Source organism: Coffea eugenioides, chromosome 6 (assembly GCF_003713205.1).
Source record: "Coffea eugenioides isolate CCC68of chromosome 6, Ceug_1.0, whole genome shotgun sequence".
NCBI lineage: Eukaryota > Viridiplantae > Streptophyta > Magnoliopsida > Gentianales > Rubiaceae > Coffea > Coffea eugenioides.
In genome coordinates, this window is record NC_040040.1 from 45252168 (window position 1) to 45261264 (window position 9097).

A 9097-nucleotide genomic window follows, 5' to 3' on the forward strand; every position below is an offset into this window, starting at 1 on the left:
TTGGGGAAACGGCGTAGATGACCACTGGTTGGCGGCGCTCGTTGTCGACTGTGGGCTGAAGGTGCGGCTGAGCAGGGTGATTGAGGTGGTGCAGCTGCGGTGCAACTGGTGCGATTCTAAGCCAAAAAAAATTGTGGAAGTGAATTGAGGTGGTGCAGGCTGAAGTTTTTCCGCCTGCTGCTGCGATTCTAAGCCAAAAAAAATTGTGGAATTCCAAACTCGTTCACACTTCACACCATCTTCATCAGCTTTTCTCGCAACCCTGTCTCAGGTATTTTACTTCATACACCTGCTGCGCTTCTATCTTCTTTTTTCAATACGAATTGGTATGTGGAGAACTGCGTAAAAGTACTACTGTTCACACGGGCATATAATAATATATTGCTGTCACCCTGCATCTTTCTTCAAACAAAAAAGTTGTCCATTTCACAGGGGAAAGTATAAAGAAAAGAAAGAGAAGGCAGCAGCAATTAGTCTGTAATTCCTTGAAACAAGTCTGCCGCAAAGAATGTAGACAATCCTGGTAATAGGCCCTATTGCGGCACGGGCTGGTGATTTCATATTCAATGACTTTTCAAGACTTGATCAAATGGCGAGCTGCCGATCCACTTACAAGAAATACTAACGGAGTGATAATTTAATAGAAAAAAATATGCAGTTCAATTCCTAAATATTCAATTATTGTGCGATTTTAGTCCTTAAAATTTTAGTAAAAATAAATTTAGCTCTCAATATTACTTAGCATATGTGCAGTTTAGTCCCTAAAGTTTTCGCAAGAGTAAATCTAGTTGTCAATGTATCCAATTTGAAGCAGATTTAGGACATTTGAAAATTTTTTCTCTATTACTGATACAATTTAGTCACGTCTAATAATAGTTTAGTTAAATTAAATTTCGAAATAAAGAGGCAAAACAGTAATTAACTTTAAGCAACAAGGAATAGCAACTCACATCACATGCTAACTAATTAACTAGTAAAAAGTAGGAAAATTTTTGTCTAAAGAAAATTAAAACTAGACAGAGCATCCTGTTCATTGATCCAAATTTTATTTTCATTCTCTATCGCTATTGCCCCCAATCTTTAAATCTCTGTGCTATTATTTAAAAGTATATTTGATGTCTTTAAATCTCTGTGCAAAACCCAGTTATCGTGAAGATACTTAACACCCTCAAGAAATGCACAAGGCTTAGGGAATTAACTTCACTCGTGCTAAACGGTTGTTTCATTGTCTTTAAATATGATTTTATACTTTTATCACTTGTCAGTGATTCATATAATGGTCTTGGATGATGATGATGACTTGTCAAGATGGCTTTTTTTGAAGCTTTGTTGTCCCAGAATTATGAAGAAGATTATAGAAGCTTCAGAAATTGGACTCGTTTGGACCTTTTGATTGTTTTCTAGACTTGTATTGTTTTTTGTTAATTTTAATATTTAGACAATTGGACATGTAAGTTTCATAACTATGTTAATTGTGTGCGTTAATTGTTGGATATTGCTCTTATATTTATTGTGGTTCAGCATTTAAATCTTATTCTATGCATAGGTGTGTGTGTCTATATATATATATATATATATATATATATATATATATATATATATTTTTATTTATTTATTTATTTATTTATTTATTGAACCCCGGTTGAACCGGTCCGACCGGTTGAACCTCGACCCTTTCACCTCACCGGTTCGATTGACGGTCCGGGTTTGAAAACATTGGTTTGACTTCTTTACTCCCCCTATTTGCCACACTTCAGGTTTGTTTGTCCTATGGTCAATGGGATAACACAGGGATTTAATTACAAATCCTATGTCATTCCATGTTTGATTGCTTTTTTAATCTTGGGATAATTTGACAAACCTCCCCTGAGATTTCTGACACTTGCATTGAGACCCTTTCAGGTTTTAAAAATTTCACCTAGCTCCTGTGCTTTTCAAATTTTGGTAACAATTCAGTACAATTAGGATTAAAATATTACTATCATGATAGAGATGACATTTTTATTCCATGAATACCCTCTTCCTCTCTATATTAGTACAAGATTGCAAGTTATTAAAAAGGTTGAGATGATTATCAAAGTTGAGGGGATATAAATGCAATTCAGGAATTTTGATGCAGTACATGGAGACATCTTCGGTATGTTAACAAGAATAGCCAACGGCAACTTGCAATCTTCCAACGGCCAGATTTTGTATACCTCCAACAGTATATAAACATCAGAAGTGCAAAGTATATCCTCAAGCCAAAAGATTGTGAGGAGGAAGAGTTTGGGTAGATTAATCCTCATTGTTTTGCAGGAGCATTAACAGAAGGTTATAGTGAAAACATTTAGCAGATCTTATGCATGGCCCCTTGATCCACCATCGATTGCTTGAACCAATGCAAACCGCGGAGTTTAAGCACTTTTAGCTGAGGAAGTCCATTGCAGCATTCTTAACTGACAGAATTTTCAAAAATTTCTGGTTAGTAATCAAAAGTTGCAGTGGCACTAGTTAGGCATTGAAGTAACGTGGCATCCTTGAGCAACCAATACCTTCTTCTCCGGGGATGCAACGGGGCTTGCCATCCCCATTTTTGTGTCCAGCGTACCATAAAAGAGCAGGACACAAGCACCCGAAACATCATTGGAGGCACCATTTTGAAGCTGTTTAGAGTTGAACTGGTATTTTGCCTGTGATTTAGCATGATTTTATTTATTTATTGTGAATTTGTGCAATGACTCTTACGGATTGCTACAAGGATTCGGTGACGGTGACGTGCTATAAAGTATCGACAAATAATTTTTATTTTAAAAGGAATTAAAAAACTTGAAAAAAAAATTGCTAGCCAAAATTTGTAGTAAAAACTTAAAAATTATTCGCATGACTATCATATGAGTAATTAGTCATAATTTATTATAGTTACTGGCTAGAAGTATTTTTTTTTTTAATTTTTAAAATAGCTAGTTGCTGGCACATGACTCGATTTTGACAGTAGCATTCTATAAAAATCAGTTATTAGAACTAAATATGCATGAAACTAAAATATTTGGAACTATATTTATTTTCATCCAAATTTTAGTAACTAAAAGCGTTCACGTTCCAAATATTTGGAGCCAAAATTGTAATTCTCCCAAGCAGTATTTATCTATCAAATTCGGCTTTGCTTCTGACCTTATATATTGGGTCAAGAATGTAGTGCCAACTTGGTAGCGTTAATAAAAATCCCCTGCTTCAATGATGCGAATAAATTAGCCGAAAAAAGAAAAATCAAAGTCAATCATCAAAGCTTTGCACTAGCTCAACCCATGAAATTTTGCTTTGTGCTGCTAGGTGAGAGATTTGGATTGGATAAAAATCATAAAATAAAGGACGGCACAACAACTTCGATCCGAATGCCAGACTGAAGATGGTTGGACGTTTGAAGATATAATTATGGACATTTGAAGATATAATTACCAATGTGAAGATGCATTTGTCATCCAAGTTAACATTAGTCATCTAAACCAATCTCTAAGGACAAATTGGTAATTTCGGCACTCTTCATGTCAGCAATGCACCCCAATACTCTGCCAGGGGAGCTAGGTGAAATTTTTAAAACCTAGAGGGGTCTCAGTGCAAGTGTCAGAAACCTCAGGGGAGGTTTGTGAAATTATCCCTTTAATCTTTCATAGAGATAAATAATCCTATGAAGGACGAAGTATGACTTATTCTCGGATGAATAAAGGTTGAATGGCAATAATTTGGACTTTTCATAATAAGAAAACTGTGGGATTTAAAAAAGAGAAAATAGCAGGATTAAAACCCAAAACCTCTGTGTTCTGGGGACAAGAATTTTTTTAATTATAAATAGGAGAACTCGAACCATAAGACCTTATTTGGCAAATGAGTTTTTTAAAGTGTTTGTCTAAAATTTTACTATAAGTTAATGTAGAATTTGTAGAAAAAATATTTAAGGTACGTAAAACTTTTTTTTTTACTTTTCTTTTTCTTTTTCCTTTCCTTTTCTTTTTCTTTCTTTCCTGTCCTTTTCTTTCCTCTCGATCTTTCTGCTTACTCCATTCCTCTCTTCCTTTCTCTTTCCCCTTCTCCTCCCTTCCTCCTTTTATGCGCTCCTCTTCTCTCAGCTTCTATTTCTTTCTTTCCCTTTTTCCACCACCCTTCCCTCGCCCTCTCTCAGCTCACCCTACCTCTCCTTCTGTCTCCCCTCCCTCGCGCGACCAAAGGTCTCGCCTCCTAGTAGCACGACCAGATCTGGTGGCGCAGCCTCTAGTCATGCAAGGAAAGAGGAGACAAAGGAGGATGTGGGGTAGGGGAAGAGAGTTCTAGTGAGAGAGTGGTAAAGAGAGGGAGAGAAGGGAAGGAGGGAGGAGAAGGGAAAGAGAGGAAATGAGAGAGAAAGGGAAAAAAAAAAGAGGGGAGGAAGGGTGGTGGCGCCAACCAGTACAAGAAAAGTAATCACACCTCTTTGAAAAACCAGAAGGAAAAAGAATGTAATGAAAAAGATCCAAATTTTGTAGCAATGTTCCAATTGAAATAATTTTTTTCAAATAGTCAATAAATATATAATAAACCCAATTTGTGGCAACGTATGGAGCAAAATGTGAGCATGTGTCCGTCAAGTTAGTAATAGTGGAAGCAAATCGGTAGTGTTGAAATGGTGGAGAAAATTGGAACTAAAGAGATGAAAAGAGTAGAGGAGAGGGATGAGAACAACATCATAAAACAGGGTCTCAAGTGAACCAAATGGATAATGGAGGAGAAAATGACTCAAAGAATGAACTAGTGGATCAAGGCTAAGGAATGGAGGAAGAAGTGACGTTTGATCAGAAATTGGAATAAGATGAAAGTTGCATAAAACAAGGTGGATTAGTTTGGGCAATGTGGAGAGAAGATGGGAGGCGGATCTCTATTTGTAATGGAAAGAGAGATATGGATATAGGGAAAGGGGACGAAATGGTTGCTTGAGCCCAAATGTGAAAATCGCAACTCAAAAATGCAGAATACCACAACCAAAAAAGATCATACCCATCAATCCATTCATATAAGCCAATCTTAAATGGATTTGGTTGATCCATATAAATTCAATGGTTTTAAATGGATAACCATCTAAACCCAATAATGTTGGTGGATTGTAAATGGATTATCCATGTCATCCATACATATTCACTTAATTTAAAAAATAGAAAACACATATTGTGATTGCAAATATTTATAAAAAAAGGTGAAATGAAATTTTGTGCGAACACCTATTCTTTCCTTCATAACTTTTTTATATGTCAAGTTGTCAATAGCATTAGTTGCATTTTCTCCGTTTCTAGTTTCTAGACTTCTTCAGCCTTTTTCAAAATTATATTTTAGTTGCTACTCCTTTTCTTTTCTTTTCTTTTCTTTTCAATTCTTATATGGTAATGGCCGCAAACTTGCACATTCTTAAGTAAGGAAGAAGCAAGAATGCATCATACAATATCAAATTGATTTTTTTATTTTTTATTCTTTTATTGTATAAAAGATTTTTCTAACAAATGTCCCCGTGATACTAGTTAAGATATGTAATAATATTTTTTTTTTGGATAAATGGAAAGTTTTGAATTTAGAATCTCCCACTTACAATTCTTTCTCCCTTATCACTCAACCCAACCTTTCAAAAAAAAAAGACACCTAATTTACAAAGTAAATACATATACTCGTATTTTATTACCCCTTGTATTTAAATACTTTCCCAAATATAATTTGCATAACTTGGAATGCTTGCTCTTCTGCATCCAGTTGAACGGGGGAAACCATCACGTTGAATTTGATGACTAATTCCTCCATTGCAGACCCTTTTTTTTTGTGCCTTTTATGAGTTATGGGTTTGCTTGTTCGGTTCTTGGGGTTTTGTGTTCTTTTTTGGTGTTTGAAATTGAAGGGTTTAAATAGGGATAAAATAATCCTCTGCAGGCAATAGTATAACTTATTCTCATATGAGTAAAGGTGAGATGACAATAATTTGGATTTTTTTCATAATAGGGAAATGGTGAGATTTAAGAAAAAGAGGATAGTGAGATTAGAACCAAGAACCTATACGTTTTGGGGACAACAATTTCGAATTTTTTGATTGTAAGTAGGAGAGTTCGAATCTTAGGACCCTATTTGGCAAATGAGTTATTTGGATGTTTGTCTAAAATTTTATTATAATTTACTGTAGAATTTGTAGAAAAACTTTTTTAAGGTGTGTAAAACTTTTTTTCAGTTGCTTTTCTTTTTATTTTGCCTTTCCTTTCTTTTTCTTTTTTTCCCTTTTCCTTTTCTTTCTTCTCTTCTTCTTCTCCTCCACTCTACCACTGATCTTTCTCCTTACTCCCTCCCTACTTCCAGCCAACAGCGTTGGTACCTCCGTCGATGACCAACACTGGTAATTCTTTTTTTTTCTTTTCTCTTACTTCTTTCTCTCTCTCTCCCCTCCTTCTCCTTCCTCATCTCTCCCTCTTCTCTCCTCTCTACTTCTCCTCCCCTCTTCTTTGCCACCTCCTCCTCATCTCTCCCTTCCCCCGCTACCCTTAGCCTCCTCTCGCACAATCTGGTCATACGGGAGAGAAGGAAATGGTGATAAAGAAAGGAGGTGGCAAGGGAGAGAGGAAGAGGGAAAAGTAGGGAGGGAAAGAGGAGAGAGAGGAAAGAGAGAAAAGGAAAAAGAAAAAAGAATGCAAGCACCCATAGAGTTGCTAACCGACGTTGGTCGATGACAAAAGTGGTGGTGGGCTAAGATAGGGGAGGAAGAAAAAGAAAGGAAAGATTGGAGATTTTATTTTTTGTGTTTTTAGATATTTTGATATGCGTATTTTAAAAATTTTAAAGAGCATTTTTTATGTTGTTGTAGTTAAAATAGTTAAGAAAACTTTTAGGAGAAAATTTTGGCGAAAAACTCGAGTTCGTTTGGAAGGTGTATTTTTTGGGTGGTTGTATAAAATTTTATTGTAACTTACTATGAAATTAGTAAAATATTTTTGCGTATTTAGGTTGAAAAATTCTTTTCTTTCCTTTTTCTTTTTTCCTTTTCCCTCTCTTTCTTTTTTCATTTGCCCTTTTTCTTCTCCCTTCTCCTATCTTCACACACCAAACCCTTTGTTCTCCTCCCTTCCACCCTATTGCTGGCCGACGCCTTTCCTCCCCTCATTATTTTTTCTTTTTTTTCTCCTCTTTCTCTCTATCTCTCTCTTTCTTTCTCTTTCCCTTTCTCCTCTCTTCCTCCCTCCCGTCTTCTCTTCTGCTCTCTTCTCCTTCTTCTTTCTTCTCCTTCCTCTGCCACCCCTCTCTCACCTCACCCTATTTCCCTCCTCTATCTCCTCCTCCCTCATGCAACCAAAGGCCGCGCCTCCAAGTGGCATGACTAGATCTAATGGCGCGGCCTCTAGTCGCACAAGGAAAGGGGAGACAAAGAAGGATGTGATGCAGTGTAAGAGAGTCTGAGTAAGAGGTAGTAGAGGGAGGAAAAGGAGAGAAGGAGGAAGGAGAAGGGAAAAGAGGGAGAAAGAGAGGAAATGAGACAAAGACAAAAAAGAAGGAAAAAAAAGGGGAGGAAAGGTGGTGGTGGCACTGGTAGAGGTACGAGCGGCAATGGTGATCTAAGGTAGGGAGGATGAGGAAGAAGAAAGGAAAGAAGAAAAAATTTTATGTGTTTTTGTGTATTTTTCAAGTGTATAATTTAAAAATTTTTGAATGTTGTTAGGAATTACTGTGGACAAAATTATATATATATATATATATATAAACTTGTCTAATAAAAGCAGGCCTAAAATACATGCTTTCAAGCAGACCCCTCATTTGCCAAACAAGCCACGAATCTCTTACTTACACTTTATGATACCTCCACCTCCCCCTAAGGCGTACCCAAGGGTTTGGCGGACCACCTGCTTAGCTTTTACCAGAACGAACTCACAAATCCCAAGAACAATAATGATAACCTCAATAATAAGAACAACAACTAGTTCCAAACCGCAATAGATATATACATTAACACCAGTTGTCCATACAGACCCAAAAGACAACAAAAGATTTGAGTTTACACAACAAAACCAATATAACGCTAAGAAGGGGTCACTAGGACACTTGACAAAAGTCTTAGACAGAAGCTCCAACCTTTGTCGACTCACACTCCCTAGTTCTTGCCACTGTAAGGAAAACAAACTAATGGAATGAGTTTTCGCCCAATAAGGTTCTAAGAAAACATGCAAGCACAGTAGCAAGATGACAATCACATATATCATCAGCTCAAGACAATGAAAGTGAACATCAATAAGATAGATCATTAACATCTCAAGTATATAATTCAAATAAACAATTAGGACTTTCACGCATAAGGATACAGTTTGCTCATGCGAACCGGTTCAGTGGCAGCTTGTCTAGGATCCGTTGACACTCTGCCAACCTTGGAATACAATAATAATGTCCTGTAGATCACCGCTTAACTCCAGTCTTCACCCACCGATCATCCCCCTCCTAGGTCCGAACACCAAATCTAAAATAATAGAAAGGGTAATATTCGAGTATACCAAAACCAGTGCAGTAAACAATGAACACTACCCATAGTTTGTCAATCTGCTCGACCAAACCCTTACTGGCTCAATTCGACTAACTAGCCAATAGGGTTTGGGATCCCAAACACTCAGTATAGTCGATGAGATAAAATACCCAAACGACGTTCAAGTCATGCACATGAACGTCATTTCACTTATAAACAGTGCACAGTACTTTAGTCAAGTTAGGGCAAGTGCGATAATATACACACTTGCCCAGCCAAAAACAATTCAAAAGCTCAGCATTTCAATCAATCAACCATCTCATTTCAAGTATTTATCAATCTCGTCAAAAGAACATTTCAATCAAGCAACAAGTTCGACCATACATTTAGAACATTCACCAACTTATCAAAGATCTATCCACTTCAGGTGCAGGTTCTCCCTCCGAACTACTCTCGAATCCTGTGAACATATATATAGTATAGCAAGAGTCCATCAACTCCAAGCCACTATAAATGAAAACTTTAAGCTTCAAAACTTCCACTTAGACACCACACAAATTTGTAGATTTTAACTCCCAACATGGCTTCCAAAAATCACAAAGTTTGCTTGTTCAA